The sequence below is a fragment of the Carassius auratus genome, unplaced genomic scaffold (assembly GCF_003368295.1).
Source record: "Carassius auratus strain Wakin unplaced genomic scaffold, ASM336829v1 scaf_tig00039250, whole genome shotgun sequence".
NCBI classification, from domain to species: Eukaryota; Metazoa; Chordata; class Actinopteri; order Cypriniformes; family Cyprinidae; genus Carassius; species Carassius auratus.
The window spans coordinates 2,781-23,489 of NW_020526496.1; the positions used below are offsets into that span (position 1 = coordinate 2,781).

At 36.6% G+C, this 20,709-nt stretch overlaps 1 pseudogene; it reads left to right on the forward strand.

Annotated features, from left to right (window-relative positions):
• The first annotated feature begins 9,090 nt into the window (after positions 1–9,090).
• On the forward strand, positions 9,091–20,248 carry LOC113083715 (NACHT, LRR and PYD domains-containing protein 3-like; annotated as a pseudogene).
• Positions 20,249–20,709: the final 461 nt, after the last annotated feature.

A 20,709-nucleotide genomic window follows, 5' to 3' on the forward strand; every position in this document is an offset into this window, starting at 1 on the left:
GATTACAATCTGCAACTAGACGGATGTACTGTTACTTCCTCTACAGTCAGAAATCTGGGTGTTATATTAGACAGCAATTTGTCTTTTGAAAATCATATTTCCAATGTTACAAAAACTGCATTCTTCCATCTTAGAAACATTGCCAAGCTACGAAACATGTTATCTGTTTCTGATGCAGAAAAGCTAGTTCATGCATTCATGACCTCTAGACTGGACTATTGTAATGCACTTCTAGGTGGTTGTCCTGCTTCTTCAATAAACAAGCTACAGGTCGTCCAAAATGCAGCAGCTAGAGTCCTTACCAGGTCAAGAAAATATGATCATATTACCCCAATTTTACAGTCTCTGCACTGGCTACCTATTAAGTTCCGTATCAGTTACAAATTATCATTACTTACCTATAAGGCCCTAAATGGTTTTAGCTCCAGCGTACCTAACTAGCCTTCTATCACGCTACAACCCATCACGCACCCTAAGGTCACAAAACGCTGGACTTTTGGTCGTTCCTAGGATAGCAAAGTCCACTAAAGGAGGTAGAGCTTTCTCACATTTGGCTCCCAAACTCTGGAATAGCCTTCCTGATAATGTTCGGGGTTCAGACACACTCTCTCTGTTTAAATCTAGATTAAAAACACATCTCTTTCGCCAAGCATTCGAATAATGTTTCTTTTTAATTGTGAGTGTAGTTGCATCTGTTCAAAGTTGCATTTTTATTCATTAGCTTGGGTTAAACTAATTTTACTTTGTTGGATCAGCAGCTATGCTAATGATGTCTGTATTTTGTTTCTATGTTTCGCCACGGGATTTACATCCCGTGGTAACTAGGATTTAAACAAGCTCCAGTCTGGATCCAGAAACACCTGAGAAGAGATGATGCTGACCCTCAGAGGACCTCAGATGATGCTAACCCTGAATGAACAAACAGAACTAACAATTATTGCTAAATGTGTGACTGAATCATATAATAACTTAATAATATTGATAGTTCATCGTCTAGCTGACTACGTCTTGTATTATTATTATTATTTTTTCTAAAATCCTGCCAAATGTGCACAAACTACTAGCTACTACTAAATATTGTAGAAACATAATTTTCTGTAAAGTTGCTTTGTAACGATTTATTTTGTAAAAAGCGCTATACAAATAAACTTGAATTGAATTGAATTGAATACTGTTTGAATATGACTTTTTGCAGAATTAAACTTGTATCATTATTAAACTGTATCGGTTAAGCATATAGGGCCTGATTTACTAAACTCATAATGCAAATAAACACTCTTGAGCAATCTCATAAAAGCACCAATGGGAGTGTAAGGTTCTGTAGGTGATTCTGCTGACAATGAGCAAATTAAAGCACACAGATGCAGCAGCTCATTTCCATAATGACCAACACAGCGCAAATTAGATCAGGTTAGTTTTGAGATTTATTATTTTTCAATTAATATGTGAATCCACTTTAAACTGTATCGTATAAAAAACGTATTATTAATTGTCATATTACAGTGCTGTCATATTTATTCAAACGGCACATTTTTGTAAATAAGAAAGTCTGACAATGTCACTGCTTAACGTTTCATCCATCGATTCTGCCATGTTTCTGATTGACACCCCTCAATTCGTTGCTTAAAGAAAAATTACCCACTGGTAATAACCACTTTATGTTGGTGTTCATGTTCATTCAGTTCGTAAATATGGTCTTTCTGACATGACTTGAACGCAGCTCTAGATCCCAAACAAGCAATAATAATGAGTCAATCATAGTCAGGTTTGTGTGATCTACTAACAACAGGCGCAAAATGAGTTCAGACATGCTTTTACAACACGTTCTCACTCCCAACTCGCCACATACTGGCACCTGGTCAGGACCCCTTGGTGTCACTTTTTGACGCTCAAGGTACCCCTTTAGCATCCTTTTTTTGACATGCATGGTCCTCCATTGTTTTCAGTTGTTTTCTTAATTTAATGGTTTACATGCATTTGTAAAAATTATAAATAATTGTATCTAAATGTTTACTTTCTTTGGAGCACCTAACCCCACCCCTACCCTAAACATACCCACTTCTGAACAATATAAAACATGCAACAGGCAAATATAAGTACAGTCACAGGTATTTATTGCTAAAACTGACCATAAAAAACATTATAAAAGCATTACAAACAAGTTGTGTTGCACTGAAAGTCTTATGGATAGTAAAATATAAAATAGTAACAAATAAGGTTTTAATCGCTGAACATGATCCCACTCCATTAACACGCTAACATCTCATTCAAAAAGATACTCCCAAAGCATGGTGCAATCAGTCACGAGACACACAAGAGCCAACAGAATTTCACAACAAAGACTGGTGGCATTTATTTTTATTTGCGCACATACTGCAGCAAACAGTATGAGTTTTACAGCAGATGGAACTGGCGATCACTGCTATTCCTCTGACAGATCAACAGATTTGCTTGGAATATTAATATCTTATTATAAAATAAATTCTGACTGCACTGGCAGCCCTAAGTGGGCACCAGTCATCATTAACTTTCAAAGTTAAATTACAATACTCAAGAACACATGTACAGAGGACACATGAAAGTGCCCGGATGTGTTCTTGAAATCAAGGATGCATTGGATGCAGTCTTGCATGCCCAAAAAAGTCATTGCGCCATTCCCAGTTTTTTCTTTCAAGGTAGCCTGGCAAATCAGTTCTTTCCATTCTAGGAATTAAGAAATGGCTATTGTATCTGTTTTAAATATATTTCTTCTTTTCTAGAACAGAAACACCAGTGATAGAAGATGCCATCTATTGAAGAGCTTCTTCTGAAGACTCTGGATGATCTGGACACAGAAAATCTCAACAGGTTTAAATGGCACTTAAGAATCAATTATAGCTCCATTTCAGTAGCTGATCTGGAGAAAGCAAATGCCTTTAACACAGTGGACAAGATGGTGGCACGGTTTACACCAGAAGGAGCCGTGAGGAACACACTGGACGTCCTGAGGAAGATGAACGAGAACCAACTGGCTCAATAAGGAATATAAGGATGGTAATGAAGGAGAAGCATTACAAGTGCCAAGACACTGATATATGGTAGTCTCTGAATGCATCTCTGTCTCTGCTTCAGTGCTCAATGTTGCTCAAACGAGCAGAGACACTCACACTGTTGATCTAAATCTGCAATCAAGTGTAAGTGTAAATCCTCCTCAGTTCACTGGAAATGACCTCTTAAGTCCAACGACCATCAACTGGAGCTCCGGTGCTGTTGGTATGATTACACCACTGTCAATGTGAAAACACTGTAAGCACAAGCACATATTTAGAAGTATTAACGTCTAATAGTCTCTGTTACATTTCAAAAAGACCAAGAGCAAAATAATTGCAGTACTGAGAAGAAAATGGATTCAGTTGTGGTGTATCCCTCATCTGGACCGAGCCCAAGGTAGGAACATACACTGTTAGACCTTACCAGGCATTTTTACAGTAATATATTAGAATAACTGTTGCCAGCTAGTTACTGAAGGTCAAACATTTATACTAAAACCTTGCTTCGTAAACTAATGGTAAACTACTGGCAACACTATTACCAGGAATTAACTGTTAATTGTGTAGTTATTTACTGTAGTCTAGTTTACAGTATTGTACTGTAAAGATACCATGGAAACTTATATTTTTTAATATGAACATATTAATTCTCAGAGGGTTAATAGTACTTTTTTCTCTGGCTGTTGTAACTGTGGGTTTGCAAAACACATTTATTACAACAAAAACAGAGTAATTAAGATGATCAGTGAATGCTAGTAATATATTGATGAGAAGGTGCTAATTTTTATAGAAAGTGGCAAGTTACTGTCAGAATTTGGCCAGTTTTCTACAGGAAAGGTTAGCACTTTTGTACTTAGTATACTTAGGTTAGTGTACTTTTACAATAATACATTAACATCATTTATTATTATTATTTTTTTTTTAAATAAAGAGCTGTATAGGTTAATATTATTTCATAGATCCAAGCTAACATAAACTAACATCTGTATTTTGGTAATTAATATTGAATATTAATGAATACTCCAACCAGTGGCACCTTAGTAATAGGTTACCATGTTTTTGCTTTATACTGTTATCTGAAGTTCAAGAAGAAGTTATAAATGCATTTCTGTGCTTGTTCAACAGTAAATTTTGGGGGGATGTCGATACTACTACCATAAGACAACTGTGTAAGTCTAAATACACACACAAACACATTTTCAGTGTTTATCCAAAACCTTTTGTCTTATAAATGCTCTTTATGCGTGTGTTCAGATGCCTGTTATCTCACACTGGATCCAAACACAACCCATCCGAACCTCTTTCTGTCTGATAGGAACCGCAAAGTGATGCATGTAGGACAGAAACAGCTTTATCTGGATCATCCAGAGAGATTTGACTGGCATCCGCAGGTTCTATGTCGAGAGAGACTAACCGGACGGTCTTACTGGGAGGTTGATTGGACTGGAAGGAAGTCGGTAGATATAGCAGTGACATATAAAGGAAAGAGGTGTAAAGGAGATAATAATCGGATTATGTTTGGCCATAATACACAGTCTTGGAAACTGACGTGTTCTAGCTCTGGCTATTCCATATGGTACAATAGTGAAGTGACTAATATACCGGCTCCTTCATCTAATAGAGTAGGAGTGTATGTGGATGTGCCGTACGGTGTTGTGTCCTTCTACAGTGTCTCTGACACACACACATTCACACGCTTACGAACAATCATCACGTTAAAATTCACTAAACCCCTCTATGCTGGATTCGGGGTTCGTCCTGATTCCACCGTGACTCTGTGTGAGTTTTAAAAGGCTTTGGATGGGCTTGATACGATATGATGACAAAACAGGATTAATTGTTATACTTTTAACATTATTTGGTCATTTTTTAAAGGGATAGTCCACCCAAAAATGACCGCTCTGAACATTTACTCAACCTCATGTTGTTCCAGAGCTGCTTGTCTTTCTTTCTTCTATAGACCATTAACCTTTTCATTGGTGAGTTTAAAATATTCTAGCGGTCACCAATTTTATTTCATTTTTCCTTTTTTATTTAAAATATTCAAGTACAAGTAATAAGTGGCCGGTGAACTGGGTGAAGAATAGACTGAACTTTATTGTTACTTACACTATGTGTATCTGATATGAATAAAACACATCTGCAAATAAAATTTTGATGGATTGTTATTGTTGCTTTCATAGACATATGTGTATTTTATAAACTCTAAATGTGTTGTTTTACTAGTACTTATGTGTATTTAAATGTCTGAAAACCAAATATGCATGTTGTGTTTAAGAACACTGCATAGTTTGGCAGTTATGCAACATCACCAAATGTTTTAAGTCACATATGTGGAACTGTACTTCCAGGGGCATGGAAATACAGCTGATTTTTCTACAAAGAAGGTCTTAAGGAGTGTGGAATAGATATTAGTGAAGGGTCAGTGTTATTTGGGTTATGCACTCAGATCTTTTAGGCAGCAAAAGCTGTGTCAGCGAGAGAAGTTTACAGTTTCGTACATCTCAGTGTCCAAGAGTTCTTTGCTGCTCTCTATGTGTTTTTCAAACACAAATCCTTTGGAAAAAAAATGGTTGTATTCAGTCATGGATGGAAAAATTGACATGGAACCTCTCCAAAACATTATTTGACTTTCATAAAGCTGCAGTCAGCAAAGCTTTACAGAGCAAGAATGGACACCTGGATCTTTTCCTCCAGTTCCTGCTGGGTCTCTGAGTCCAATCAGAGTGACCTGAAGGAACTGCTGCCAGAACTGGAACTAAAAACAGAGAACACCAAAGACACTGCTGATTATATATATATATATATATATATATATATATATATAAAGAATTGAAAATCAGTAGAGAGTACCATCAACTTATTCCACTGTCTAAGTGAACTGAAAAATCCAGAAGTATCTGAGGTCAGGAAATCTTTCAGCACAAAATCTGTCCTCTGCTCAGTGGTCAGCTCTGGTGTACGTATGTGCTACTGATGTCAGAAGAGACTCAAGAGAAGTTTGAACTGCATAAATACTACAGATCTGATAAAGCACTGATGAGACTGATGCCAGTGATCAAAAACACCAGAAGAGCACTGTAAGTACATATATATATATATATATATATATATATATATATATATATATATATATATATATATATATATATATATATATATATATATATGTATATGTATATATTAGGCAATTTTAAATGTGAATTTCTTATGATTGTAATGAAATTTAAATGTAACTACTTATGATTGTTTTCGTCTTTATGTTTGTGTGTTTTTAGTTTCTCTGACACATCTCTGCATGTTTGGATACAATGACAAATCCTGGAGTCTTTTCTGCAATAGTAATGGACTTACTGTCTGGCACAGTAATGTAAGCAGTAACATTACAAATAATGTACCAAATCAGGTGTGTATCTGGACTGGCCAGCCAGCACTCTGTCCTTCTACAGCATTTCTGACACACACACACACACACACACACTCACACACACTCACACTCACACACACTCGCACGCACACACACACACTCGCGCACACACACCCACCCACACACACACACACACACTTAGACACATTCAACATCACATTCACTGAACCCCTTTAAGCTGGATTTAAGGTGTTTGGTTCCTCACTCTCTCTGTTTTAGATGTAATAACAGACACATTTTTGACAACACTCTACCTCCATCACATTCTTGTTCATATTTAAAACCTTTTTATTCACATAAATGTCAGAAAGTTCAGGTTTTACTGTCTGTTCCATAAGCAGCTGTAAATCTAAACTGTAAATAATGAAGGTTCAGTCTAATTTCTGGTTTTACATTATTCACACAATGCAGATCATTGTGGTTAGTCAGCACCTCCATACACCATTTATTTATTATATAAGTTTTAGATGCGCAGATTGATTCCTTTCAATGTTGCGTTTCTTTTAAAAAAAAAAGAAAAAAAAAGAAGGAGAAACATCGGGGAAGTCATGGCCTAATGGTTAGAGATTCAGGCTTTTAATCCAAAGGTTGTGAGTTTGATGGTAGGGGGAATGAATGTACAGTGCTCTCTCCACCTTCAATACCATGACTGAGGTGCCCTTGGGCAAGGCACCGAACCCCAACTTCTCCCTTCTCTATCATTGCTGTGTGTGTGCACTTTGGATGGGTTAAATACAGAGCACTGAGTATGGGTCACATTACTTTCAATTTATTTTAAATAATTTTGGCTTATTGTTGGAATAAAAATGAATAAATACAGTTCTTTGAAGCTAGTTTGTCACTATGTTGTTTGTTTACAGGTAAACTGCTTTATGAAGAATGCTTAAAGGGTGTGGGAATTGTTTAGGGGTTACAGACACTGACTAGACTGACTCTGTCTTATGACAATCTCCACTCTAGACAGAAAAGAGAAAAACTACTTTGTAAGACAAAAATAAAGCATGAACATTATTACTATTTTGAATACAGGGATATAGACAACTGTTATTCATTGTCAGTCTCAGTTTATGAAATCAGAGAAACATTCAACAACTGAAGTCAGAGATGTTATGAACGCATAACAAGGGCGCTGGAACTATAGTGACAAAAAAAGTGATTTATGGAATGCAAATAAATCAGTTGAATTCAGAACAAATGCATGCAGATGTATTTCCTTGCTACTTACTGTAAATGTGCAGTCTATGTTTCTTCTAGTTTTCTATTGTCGGTAGTGTAGAGATGAAACAGTTCACAAAAATTCAAATCAAGTAGCTTATTCAATACGTGAATCAGTGTCTCAGTCTGCATTGTGGCTGCCCTCATGACATATTTAAATGTGCAGTCTACAAGCCAGTTTATACTGTCAGTTTGCTCATTCAACCACCAGGACAAGACCACAGGAAACAGATGATTCTTCTGCACAATCTGTCTTTGCTGCAGCCTGGAATTGAACTACTGGTTTCGTCTGGTCAGAGGAGAACTGACCCCCCAACTGAGCCTGGTTTCTCCCAAGGTTTTTTTCTCCATTCTGTCACCGATGGAGTTTCGGTTCCTTGCCGCTGTCACCTCTGGCTTGCTTAGTTGGGGTTACTTCGGGATATCGTTGACTTGATTGTAAATAAATGCACAGACACTATTTAAACTGTACTGAGATGATGTCATCACTGAATTCAGTGATGAACTGCCTTTAACAGTCATTTTGCATCATTGACACACTGTTTTCCTAATTAACGTTGTTCTGTTGCTTAGTTTAAAGCGCTATATAAATAAAGGTGACTTGACTTGATAACATGTTGTGAAGGCATAGTCAGGTAACCCATACTCCAAATTTGTAACTATACAGATTTCCTAATAAAAACTCTAACTGTTATCAGTATGCAATTTAATTAATTTGTAAATCATATGAATGAGGAACTTAAAACAACATGAATGTTAATGTTGGAGATAGAGGCCGCAACACTGTTTTGGCACACAAAAGCATTTGTATGAACTCTTTATCAAACTGGATCAGAAAAAAAGAAGAAGAAAAAAGGGATCATATTATCTGTTGATCATTTAGCGCCCCCTTTTGGACAGACAAGCACATAGAGTTTAATAAGAGATTATACAAGAATTTATCTATTTATGAACAAAATGAACATTTGAAATTACACTTCACAATTGCTAGAACTTTTACATTGTTTTTTGTTTTTTTAAAATATGTATTTCTTTATAATATGTTTATTTATCTCAGGATAGCCACTCATGCACCGACAGAATCAGTGATGTCCATTACACCTGCAGCTGAAGTTGGAATTGGTCAACTCTATAGAAAAAAAAAAACATTTTCATGATGAATTAAAAATTCTACCGAGGTTCTTAAGGAAACACTACAGCCTTATTTGTTTTACAGAAGTATGAACTCAGCAAAAATCCATGGGAGAAAATAGTGAGACAGACACTGTTGGACCACAGACCAAAAAGAGAGGAACAAAATCAGCACATGTTGAAGTTACAAGGCTAGAAAGAGGAAGACAAAAACTAGTGCACAACGATATTTATAGCTTTGTGCTTTTGCACATGCCATTTGTTCTTTTTAATGACACGCCTTATGTTTGATTTTTGATGAAGCAGGAAGAGCAGAACATTAGCCTGGAACTGACAGTAAATCACAGAAGTATCTTACACACAATTACAGATGAGGACCATCTTATGATCAAAACATTTCAAGGTAGGTTTCAAGGTTTTATTTATTTATTTATTTATTAGTGTATAGATATATGGTTATACTTTAGATAGAGTTTCATCATATGTCTGAAATTAATATCTCAATTAAATATCCCAATAACCTGTATTTTCACATTAAGGTAATACGAAGATGATGACTATGTTTAGATGATCACATCATGTTTTAAATGGAATTTAATAAATGACATACAATATTTAAGCTGCAGTCTATAACCTTTTTTTTTGGTTAAAAATGATCTGAAATCAACATTTGAACAAGTGCATAACCAGCCAGTGTCCAAAACTATCGCCTTACTTTAGCCTGTTTCACAACAGTTATCTTATAATAATAATTTGAGTGGTACAGCTAGTACATCATAACGTCACGTCTTTAAACAAAAAAAAAGAAGTTGTCCTGGCTACTACAGTGTCACATGTCAGGTTCCTTCAGGTTGAAGATCGCTAATAGCCTTTTCTCACAGAAGCTGGCATAATCAAATATTTAATTTTTATGGTGGATTGTAATCCAAAAAGGATTATGTGTTTATGAAACACATGTGAATAATTATTTTATAGTGATTTTTTATTTTTATTTAGGTTATATATATATAGCTTTTTTTCTGACCTGTCAGGTCTGAGAGAAGTGTTGTATTTTTCACACTTGAGTTAATCATATTTGCGTGTTAGTTTGACCTGAGTGTGCACTTTTTAGTAGAGGTACTAGACATGCTTGCCAGAGGTGTCAAGTAACGAAGTACAAATACTTCGTTACTGTACTTAAGTAGAAATTTGGGGTATCTATACTTCACTTGAGTAATTATTTTTCAGCCGACTTTTTACTTCTACTCCTTACATTTTCAGGCAAGTATCTGTACTTTCTACTCCTTACATTTTAAAAATAGCTTCGTTACTGCTATTTCATTTCGGCTTGTTTTCATTCTGGCTTGTCATCATTAAAAAAAACCCTATCCAGATAAATCGTGCCATCCGGATGGAGTGAATTTGATTGTGGTTGGATGAGAAGTATAAACAAATACCATTCCGACACCCTATTGGTCTGTACGCGATCCATCGCACCTGCACGTGACACAAATCACATCACAGTCCAGCCAGGACATAGACAGTTTTGGGTTCGTTTATCAAAAATATATTTCTTAAAAGTAGGGTTGGGCATGGAACTGGTATCCGATCGCCTCAGAGTCAGTCCGCTTAAATTTCACATGAAAGCAGCGTCAGACCGGTCTCCTACCGTCTTTCAGCGCGCTCTTCAATCCGCAGAGGCGCAGACCGCGAACTGAACAGCGCATGCGCACTTAAACAAACAGAGGACACAAGGTATGTGTTTATCGATAGAGTTTTAGAATATCCATATCTGTGCAGTTCTTTGTCATACATACAGTTTCCAAAAGGTCACGAGGTAGCAGTCGGTTTCTCATCTGTAAAGTTTTCGCTCATCACACCACAGCCGTTTCCTCCAGCGAAAATCTAGCCCTTAACACATATGAACGAACACATACTTTAATTACACTTATTTAAATATACTTAATTTAATCATACGTACTTTATACATTCACTACTGTGCAAAAGTCTTAGACACGTTAGTATTTTCACTTAAAATAATGGTGTTCGGCCAGTTATTTATATATTTTGCTGTATGTCAGTATAAAATATCAGTTTACATTTCCAAACATTCATTTTGTCATTGTCAGCCTGCTTGTGCATTCAAAATCACACTAGATTATTATTAAAATGAATGGCAAACTGATATTTCCTACTGACAAACTACAGCAAAAGATATAAATAACTGGGTTAAAACCCTTTTTGGGGTGAAAATACTAATTTTTCCATAAGACTTTAAAAATGACCTTGTTGCTACTTTATAAAGAATGACCATAGAGTAATTCACAGAACTGATTAAAGACAGTGACAGACAGCACTCATCTTAGCTAAATATCAGAGTGATTGACAGAGATACAGTAGAAATATTATGTGTGGTTTTGTATTAAATAATGACCCAGATTGTGAAATACATTTATTAGCTTTAGATTAAGGGAAACACAACTTGGGAAATGAAAGCATCCAAGGTGAAAAGCTATGGATTTATTTTAAATATTTGTAATGTTCTTTAAAGTTATCCATAGTTTTTTTTTTTTTTTCTTTTTTTTAAAGTATCGGTTCAGGCACCGTTTAGGAGCCGGTACCATTTTAAAAGTATCGAAAAGGCACTGGACCCTACTTAAAAGTTATTATTTCTCACTGGCTCGTTTACCAAATGAGTGCTTTATCTTCGTCCTCCACAAATTAAGCTACTGTAGGTAGTTTGGTAGCGAGACGTTTGAATAAATTAGCGTTTTCGATTGACGATGCGATTGACAATGTTGTGAAAAGTAGGCTATACCAACTTTGTAACTCGTTACCCCCCGAACACTGGACATAGCAGACGTATGCACCAAATACAAGAAGCTATCAATCAAGAAAGTATCAGGATTATGATTTCTTTTTCAGTTTTAGTTTTTGATTAATCACTTGGATTAATCATTCATTTTGACAGCACTATAATGTTTACTGTAAATAGACAACCATACAAGTGTAATTGTCACTAAGCCTGCACCAATGTTCTTGTCCATTGCCCTCGCAGATTCCTGCAGCTAAGCTTGGATGTACATTTACATTCCATTAAAGGTTATTGATGACAAGCCTCTGAAGTTTGACTTTTTGCACCATAACAATACTTATTGGCAACTAGTCATCATATCTCTAGTCCTTTAATGTATTTGCATTGTACTAAAGTGTGTTCATTTTAAATGGGCATATATGCGGCTGATGAAGACCTGATGGTCGAAACGTTGCTTGATTAAATTTCTCTGGAGAAGTATTTTTTAGTGTTCAGACTTCATTTCTTTATTTGTCTATATCATTCAGTTGTCTTGCACCTGCGTCCTAATTGGATGTTTGGGATGTGCACACCATTTTTGTATTTTCATAAATGCGGCTGAAACAGGAAGCCTAGTGCATCCCAAATTTTTCAACATGAACATTTTAATACAACATTATAGTCATTATGGCCTAGGGCCTTTAGAAAAATGTTTTTTTGAGGAGGTGGGGTAGTACACAATAGGCCCCTGTGGTGCGGCCTAAGCTTTTGTTCTTAATGGCATTTTTTCCCCTTACATTACTTTTACTTTTATACTTTAAGTAGTTTTTTAAACCAGTACTTTTGCACTTTTACTTGAGTAAAAAGCTTGAGTTGATACTTCAACTTCTACAAAAGTCTTTTTAAACCCTAGTATCTATACTTCTACTTGAGTAATGAATGCCAGTACTTTTGACACCACTGATGCTTGCTTAATAACCATGACTGAACTGGACAATGAGTGAGAGACCAGACATTTCAGTATACTTACACATTATACTTGCATATTACACATACTCCTCAAAACATTAGATTCATCCATGCTGGAGCCGAGCCACCACAGAACCAACACAAGGAAGATAATTCTGCACACAGCTGCAATTGCAGGTTTTCAAAGAGAGATAGCAACAAAGAGGCAAAATTTACAGATTGCAGCTTTAAATAAAGAGCTATTTAAAAGGCTATTTATGTATTGTATTGTATTTCTAAGGCCTGAATTCTAAGGATACTATTATAAATTATATTATAATCATTGCAGTTGTTTATTAATGAACAAGATATTTTCATGTTTAAAATGTTCAATTTTTAAACCTCATCCAGGTTCAGTCCAGATTTTGAGTTATGAAAAGAGATCTGTACTGTAGCACCTGACACAGTTTCTACAGGAACCAATCCAGACCATCAGAATATGTTCAGTACAGAAAGAGATCCAGAACAAGTCATGAGAGGATCCAGTTCTGCTCACTTTCAGGAGGAGACTGGAGATCTGCAGAATCCAGTAGATGATGAACTACAGAGAGTCAAAGACCAGCACAAAACCAGCATGAAGAACAAGTATGAGAGATTATGTGAGGGACTGAAACTCCAGGAGAATGAAAGCCTCCTGAACAGCATCTACACACAGCTCTACATCATAGAGGGAGAGAGAGAAGGAGTGAATGAAGAACATGAGGTTTTACAGATGGAGAAAACAGCCAGAACACAACCCTCACAAGACACTCCAATCTACTGCAATGACATATTTAAAGCCTCCGCTGAAGCAGGATCTGAGGAGAAAGAGCAGATCAAGACTGTTCTTACTAAAGGCATCGCTGGAATCGGAAAAACCGTCTCTGTGCAGAAGTTCATTCTGGACTGGGCAGAGGGAAAAGCCAATCAGGATGTAGATTTCATGTTTGTGCTTCCATTTCGAGAGCTGAACTTGATCCGAGATCATCAGTACAGTCTTCACAGACTTCTGCTGGACTTTCATCCTGAACTTCAAGATCTGGACTCACAGATTTATGAGGAGTGTAAAGTTATGTTCATCTTTGATGGTCTGGATGAAAGCAGAATCACACTGATGTTTTCAGTCGCTCAGAAAGCTTGTGACATGACTGAGACTTTATCAGTGGGTGGGTTGATGTCAAAGCTCATGAAAGGAGAGCTGCTTCCCTCTGCTCTTATCTGGATCACCTCCAGACCAGCAGCAGCCAATCAGATCCCCTCCAAATACATCCACCGTCTGACAGAAATTCAGGGATTCACTGAGCCTCAGAAGGAGGAATATTTCAGGAAGAGAATCAGTGATGAGCATCAAGCCAGCAGAATCATCTCACACATCAGAAGAGCAAGAAGCCTCCACATCATGTGCCACATCCCCGTCTTCTGCTGGATATCATCCACTGTGCTTCAGAAGCTCCTGGAAGAAGATCTGAGAGCAGAAATCCCTCAAACTCTGACTGAAATGTACATCCACTTCCTGCTGATTCAGATCAACATGAGGAACCAGAAGTATGAAGAGAGAGATCCAGAGAAACTCCTGCAGTCCAACAGAGAAGTGATTGTGAAACTTTCTGAAGTGGCTTTCAAACAGCTGATGAAGGGCAATGTGATGTTCTATGAGGAGGACCTGATTGAGAGCGGTGTAGATGTCACTGACGCTTCAGTGTATTCTGGGATTTGCACTGAGATCTTTAAGGAGGAACCTGTGATTCATCAGAGGAAAGTCTACAGCTTCATTCATCTGAGCGTTCAGGAGTTTCTTGCTGCTTTCCATGTGTTTTACTACCACATAAGCATCAATACAGAAGCATGTTTAGATTCTCTGCATAATCTGCAAAAAAGAGGGGTAGAAAAAGCTCTTGACAGTGAGAATGGATGTCTGGATCTGTTCCTGCGGTTCCTTCTGGGCATCTCACTGGAGTCCAATCAGAGACTCTTACAGGATCTACTGACACACACAGAGAACAGCTCAGAGAGCATCAGGAGAACCACACAGTACATTAAAGAGAAGATCAAAGATGGATATGGACTCTCCACTGAAAGATCCATCAATCTGTTCCTCTGTCTGCTGGAAGTGAAAGATCAGACTCTGTCCAGAGAGATTCAGGAATTTGTGAAATCAGACAAACACTCAGAGAAGAAACTCTCTCCTGCTCACTGCTCAACAATCTCCTACATGCTTCAGATGTCAGAGGAGCCGCTGGATGAGCTGGACCTCAAGAAATACAACACATCAGATGAGGGGAGAAGAAGACTGATACCAGCTGTACTCAACTGCAGAAAAGCCCTGTGAGTGTTACAATGAAAAATAAATATTTTTATGCAAAGTAACAATCCTCTCTGAAATCTATGTCTACATTATCATGTATATTTGCACTATGTCTGTACCTTCTGCACTGGAAGATCCTTTGACCAAGACCGAATCCTTGCATGTGTAAACACACTTGCCAATAAATTTCTTTCTGAATTATAATTTATAAGGTTCATAGTAATTTAACTTATATAAATTTAGAAATTTGAATATAAAAAAGTCAGATAAGAGTAGAGTCCGTTTTCTTTTCACTGAAAATTGTGTTTATCTCATTTTCAGTCTTGCTGGCTTTAATATCATTGCCCAGGACTGTGATGTTGTTTCGTCAGCGCTACAATCCTCAAACTGTGTCCTGAGAGAGCTGGATCTGAGTAACAATGATCTGCGGGATTCAGGAGTGAAGCTGCTCTCCGATGGACTGAAGAGTCCAAACTGTCAGCTAGAGATACTGAGGTTTGTGAACACAGTTCAAGCACCCAAATGTGGGAATCTATTTTACTGGGGCAAATAATTATCTATTTTAGCTATTTCTCATGTGATTCATGTTCAAACATATTGTTTTTCAACATGTGATGCAGGCTTTTTAAATACATAGTGATGAAAAATGGCCTTTACTCACCAAATAAGTAAAAATTAATTTCTTTAATAAAAGTGTCTCGTTAAGAGTATAACCTGGGTTCTTTGAGAAGGGGAATTCTTTGGTTTAGGAAATGCCCTAAGTATGACCAGTGTTTGAAAGGTGTCAAAACACTACAATTCCATTGGCAGATGACAGTCCATGACATAACTTATAGTGCGCCTGATTAGGGGGTGTCGTGGCCTAGTGGTTAGAGAGTATGACTCCTAAACCTAAGGTTGTGGGTTCAAGTCTCGGGCCGGCAATAACCTGACTTAGGTGCCCTTGAGCAAGGCACTGAACCCCAAACTGCTTCCTGGGCACCGCAGAATAATGGCTGCCCACTGCTCCGGGTGTGTGTTTACTGCTGTGTGTGCACTTTGGATGGATTAAATGTAGAGCACGAATTCTGAGTATGGGTCACCATACTAGGCTGTATGTCACGTCACGTCGTCACTTAAATTGATAGTATAATCGGGCACCTGAGGTTTAGTTTAGTCAGAGGTTATGACTTAACTATATAATAGGTCGACCATGCTTACCATTATTTAAATAGTGGTTCTGTTTAGTCCCCTACAGTCAACCATGTAACAACTTAGTTAAAGGGGTCATATGATGCAATTAAAATTGCATAAATTTAAACTTAAATGTTTCCTTTCTCTTTAAAATGTTACAAGCTTTAGGTGCATAAAAGAAGATATGTAAAGTTGCAAATACTAAAGTCTCAAATCCAAACGATTTTCAAAGGTGAATCTAAGAGTAAGATGGATACCTGGCTTTTAGAAAAATGCATAGTATGAAGTGTTGGGACAATTACTCTGGTTACAGAAGGCAAAGCACACTTCATTTACAGCAATATCGTTGAGTGGTTTGCAAATGATTGCACAGATCTTATTAAAACTGAACTGAGATCAATGACATCAATGAATTCAATTATGAACCATAAATTTAACTGTCATTTTACATTATTTACTCACTGATTAATTTCCTAATTAATGCTGTTCAGTTGCTTTGACAAAATCTTTTTGTTTAAAGTGCATTATGAATAAAGGTGACTAGACTAAACTTGACAGAAGACCCTGACCCCTTTGCTGCAACACTTTAAATACAAAACCAAGATAAAACATCCCCAAAATGGCATGTGCAAACAATTGGAATTTGCATTTACCCATGTCCCAGACACCTCAATGGGAACAAGAGGTAATTTAAATGGAAGACCCTGGGAAAGGGCATTACCATTACAGTAAGCAAATATTTCTTAACTCTTAGGATTTGTATTATATGTTAGTCTACTTTTGTAAGATTGAGACCATTGTACCGGTTGCACTGAGACATTTCGAATGATACCAGATATGACTGTTAGTTCACTTGTGTTGGCATTTTCATGTAATAATTTTGAGCAGATTTAAAGTGAAACAAATGGTCAGAAGGGAAGGAAGTCTCCTGCACCTCCATTTTGAGAGGTGTTTCGAAGATGACCATGTGTATTTGTATTGTCTGTTTCTAAGGTGATCAAAGTATGTGAGATTCTTTCATCCTAACAGATACTCCACCCCAAAATGAAAATTTTGTCATTAATCACTTACCCCTGTGCTGTTCCAAACCCGTAAAAGCTTTGTTCATCTTTGGAACACAATTTAAGATACTCTGGATGAAAACAGGGAGGCTTGTGACTGTCCCATGGACTGCCAAGTAAATTACACTATCAAGGTTCAGAAAAGTATGAAAAGCATTGTCAGAACAGTCCATCTGCCATCAGTGGTTCAACCATAATGTAATGAAGTGACGCCAATATATTTTGAATGCAAATAAAACAAAAATAATAACTTTATTCAATAATTGATCTTCTCTGTGTCACTCCACTTCAGCATAGTGCCATTTTGACGAATCTTAGTTTTACCAAGGCAATGTACACTCTTCTGTGTCTGCAGCGCCAAAGGATGCACTGTTTTCTTTCAAATCAAAGTGTAAATAGATATAGAATACATATCCTAGTGGTGCGGCTGTCAGAAGAGGGAGAGGCGGAGAGGGCAGTGATCCTGGACTGATCCTATCCTCACACATGCAAACCCTCTACATACCAAGGGGTTCACACAAAACAAGGGGGGTCCGCCTTTGTTACTATGCCGCCCGCAGCTGGAATCAGTTTCCAGAAGAGATCAGCTAAAATACTGATGTGCTAAAATACGGATGTGCTAAAATACTAGTCACATTTAAATCTAGACTCAAAACCCATCTGTTTAGCTGTGCATTTATTGAATGAGCACTGTGCAATGTCCGAACTGATTGCACTGTATTTTACGTACCGTATTCACTGTATTTTATGTAAAATCATTTTCTTTTTTTAACTGTTTTAAACTAATTTTAAATAAGTCAATTTTTAAATAATTTCCAAATTTTAGAAATTGCTTTTTTTATTTCTTCATGAATATTTTGCTTTCTTTTATGTTAAGCACTTTGAATTACCATTGTGTACAAAGTGTGCTATATAAATAAACTTGCCTAGCCTTACATTTACATAATTAGAAGAGATGAATGCAGGTTGAAGGTCTCCTCCATGATCTCTGTACCTCAGTGTGGAGATCTGGAAGAAATGTAAGACTCACAGTAGCCAGATTACTATGGCTTGACTGAAAACACTTGTCAATTCTGCCACAAGAGACTTTTTGTTTCTCACGCCTCCAAGCTAGATCTAATCTTATTTATTCTTATTTTGCATGTCACTTCAACATTCTATGGAAAGACAGATATAAAAGCTTCCTAAATGTTAATGTGTAATTCTAATGCAACATAATATTTATATCTCTGTAGGTTGTCGGGCTGTATGGTGACAGAGGAAGGCTGTGGTTATTTGTCTTCAGCTCTGAGTTCAAACCCCTCACACCTGAGAGAGCTGGATCTGAGCTACAATCACCCAGGACAATCAGGAGTCCAGCTGCTCAAACACAAACTGGACGATACAAACTATCAGCTGCAGATACTCAAGTATGTTTATGATACATGTGTGTGCATGCGTATATATATATTTTTTTTCAATACTTACTTCCTAACATGAAAAATGCAATGTACTTTTGTAAAGCATAGAAGCATTTTCAATCATTTTTGACCCACAGAGTTTACAGGTTAAGATTATGGCTAATCTTCAGGACCAAAATCTTATAAAGTGTTTATCAGTCAAATTTTTTTGAACAGTAAGATTTTTCATGTTTTTTTTTTAAGTAAGCCTCTTCTGCTCACCAAGCCTGCCTTTATTTGATCCAAAATATAGCAAAAGTAGCAGCAAACTGATTTCTGTGATCAAAGTTGAATTATTTTTTTGCTAAATAAATTATAGACATTTCTACTTTTATTTTGCAAGGATGATTTAAATTGATCAAAAGTGATGATACAGACATTTATAATGTTAAAAATATTTTTATTTCAGATAACTATTCTTCATAACTTTCTATTCATCAAATAATCCTGACAAAAATATATACATAACATAATTAACATAATTATAATAATAATAAATGTTTTTGAGCATTAAATCAGCATATTAGAATGATCATGTAACACTGAAGATTGGAGTAATGATGCTGAAAATTTGGGTTTGAAATAAAATAAATTACATTTTAAAATATATTCAAACAGAAATCAGACATTTTAAATAGTAAAAATATTTCACAATTTTACTGTTTTTGCTATACATAGGATCAAATAAATGCAGGCTTGGTGTACGTTGTACAAAATAATATTAATAAAAAACTTTTATAGCTACAGTATTAAGAGGTTAGATGTTTTAGATATTGATAAATAAATCATTAAATCAATTTGAAATGTGATTGACAGTAATGTTAGTGAGGTTCTGTTTCTCTGACAATTTTTAAATGTCTGGTGTGTGTATATTTTTGTCCAGTTTGAATCATGGAGAACATTTCAGGGTCAGACCAGGACTGCGGAAATGTAGGTCTTCACACAACACTCATATGTATAAGAAACCGCTTAAATACTCTCTATGATACAGTTCTCATCTGTTCTCTTGTGTTCAGATGCCTGTGATCTCACACTGGATTCAAACACAGCAAATACTAAACTCATCCTGTCTGAAAACAATAGGAAGGCAACGCTTGTGGAAGATCATCAGCCGTATCCTGATCATCCAGAGAGATTTGAGCACTACGAGCAGGTTCTGTGTGGAGAGAGTCTGACTGGACGCTGTTACTGGGAGGCTGAATGGAGCGGCTGGGTTGACATAGCAGTAACGTATAAAGGAATCAGCAGGAAAGGAAGAAGTGATGACTGTGATTATGGACTCAATGATAAGTCCTGGAGTTTGAGCTGCATTAAGGGCAGATACACTGTCTGGTATGATAAAATCAGCATTGATATTCCTGTACCTTTACCACAATCTAACAGAGTTGGTGTCTATCTGGACGTGTCGGCCGGCATTCTGTCCTTCTACAGCGTCTCTGACACACACACACTCACACACTTACACACATTCAACACCACATTCACTGAACCCCTCTATGCTGGGATTGGGGTTTTTTATAATAACTGCTCAGTATGTCTGTGTCAGATTTAGCAATCTACAGGAGAGAACAACAAATGATATTTACCACACACCAAATTATATATTAGAGTCTCTGTCTCATCTTACCTTAAAGTTTCAAGTTTTACACAAACACATCAATGACATAAATAAATGTTTTTACTGAACCAATAAAGGAGCAATACGTTATTTCATTTGTGTTCAGAAGCTTGAGGCAGTGTTCAGTTTCTTATTTGAATCAATTTAATTACTTTTATAGACTTCTTGAATATATATACATTTTTTTTTTTTTCAGACTGGTTCTTATAAAAGAACCTGGAGATTTGATTTGGTCCTCACCCTGTATATAGCGAGACCCATTAAATAATTGGACCCATTAGATAACTACAAAACATGAATTAATAATAGTTATTATATTATTGCACTATTTCTAAGTTATATAACATCGTAACAGACATTTATCACAGAGTTTAGGGCTTTCAGAAATGACAGAAAATAACGTTAAAAAACGTGGTATTCTTGGTGATCCACTAGAAGGAGCTCAGGTGTTAAAGATTGTGAGTTTGGGGAGTCCCCTGCTGAACTGGAAAGCTTGAGCACACCTAAATTACCAAATTCTGCTATAAATTTGATAGCATTTCTCAATCAGT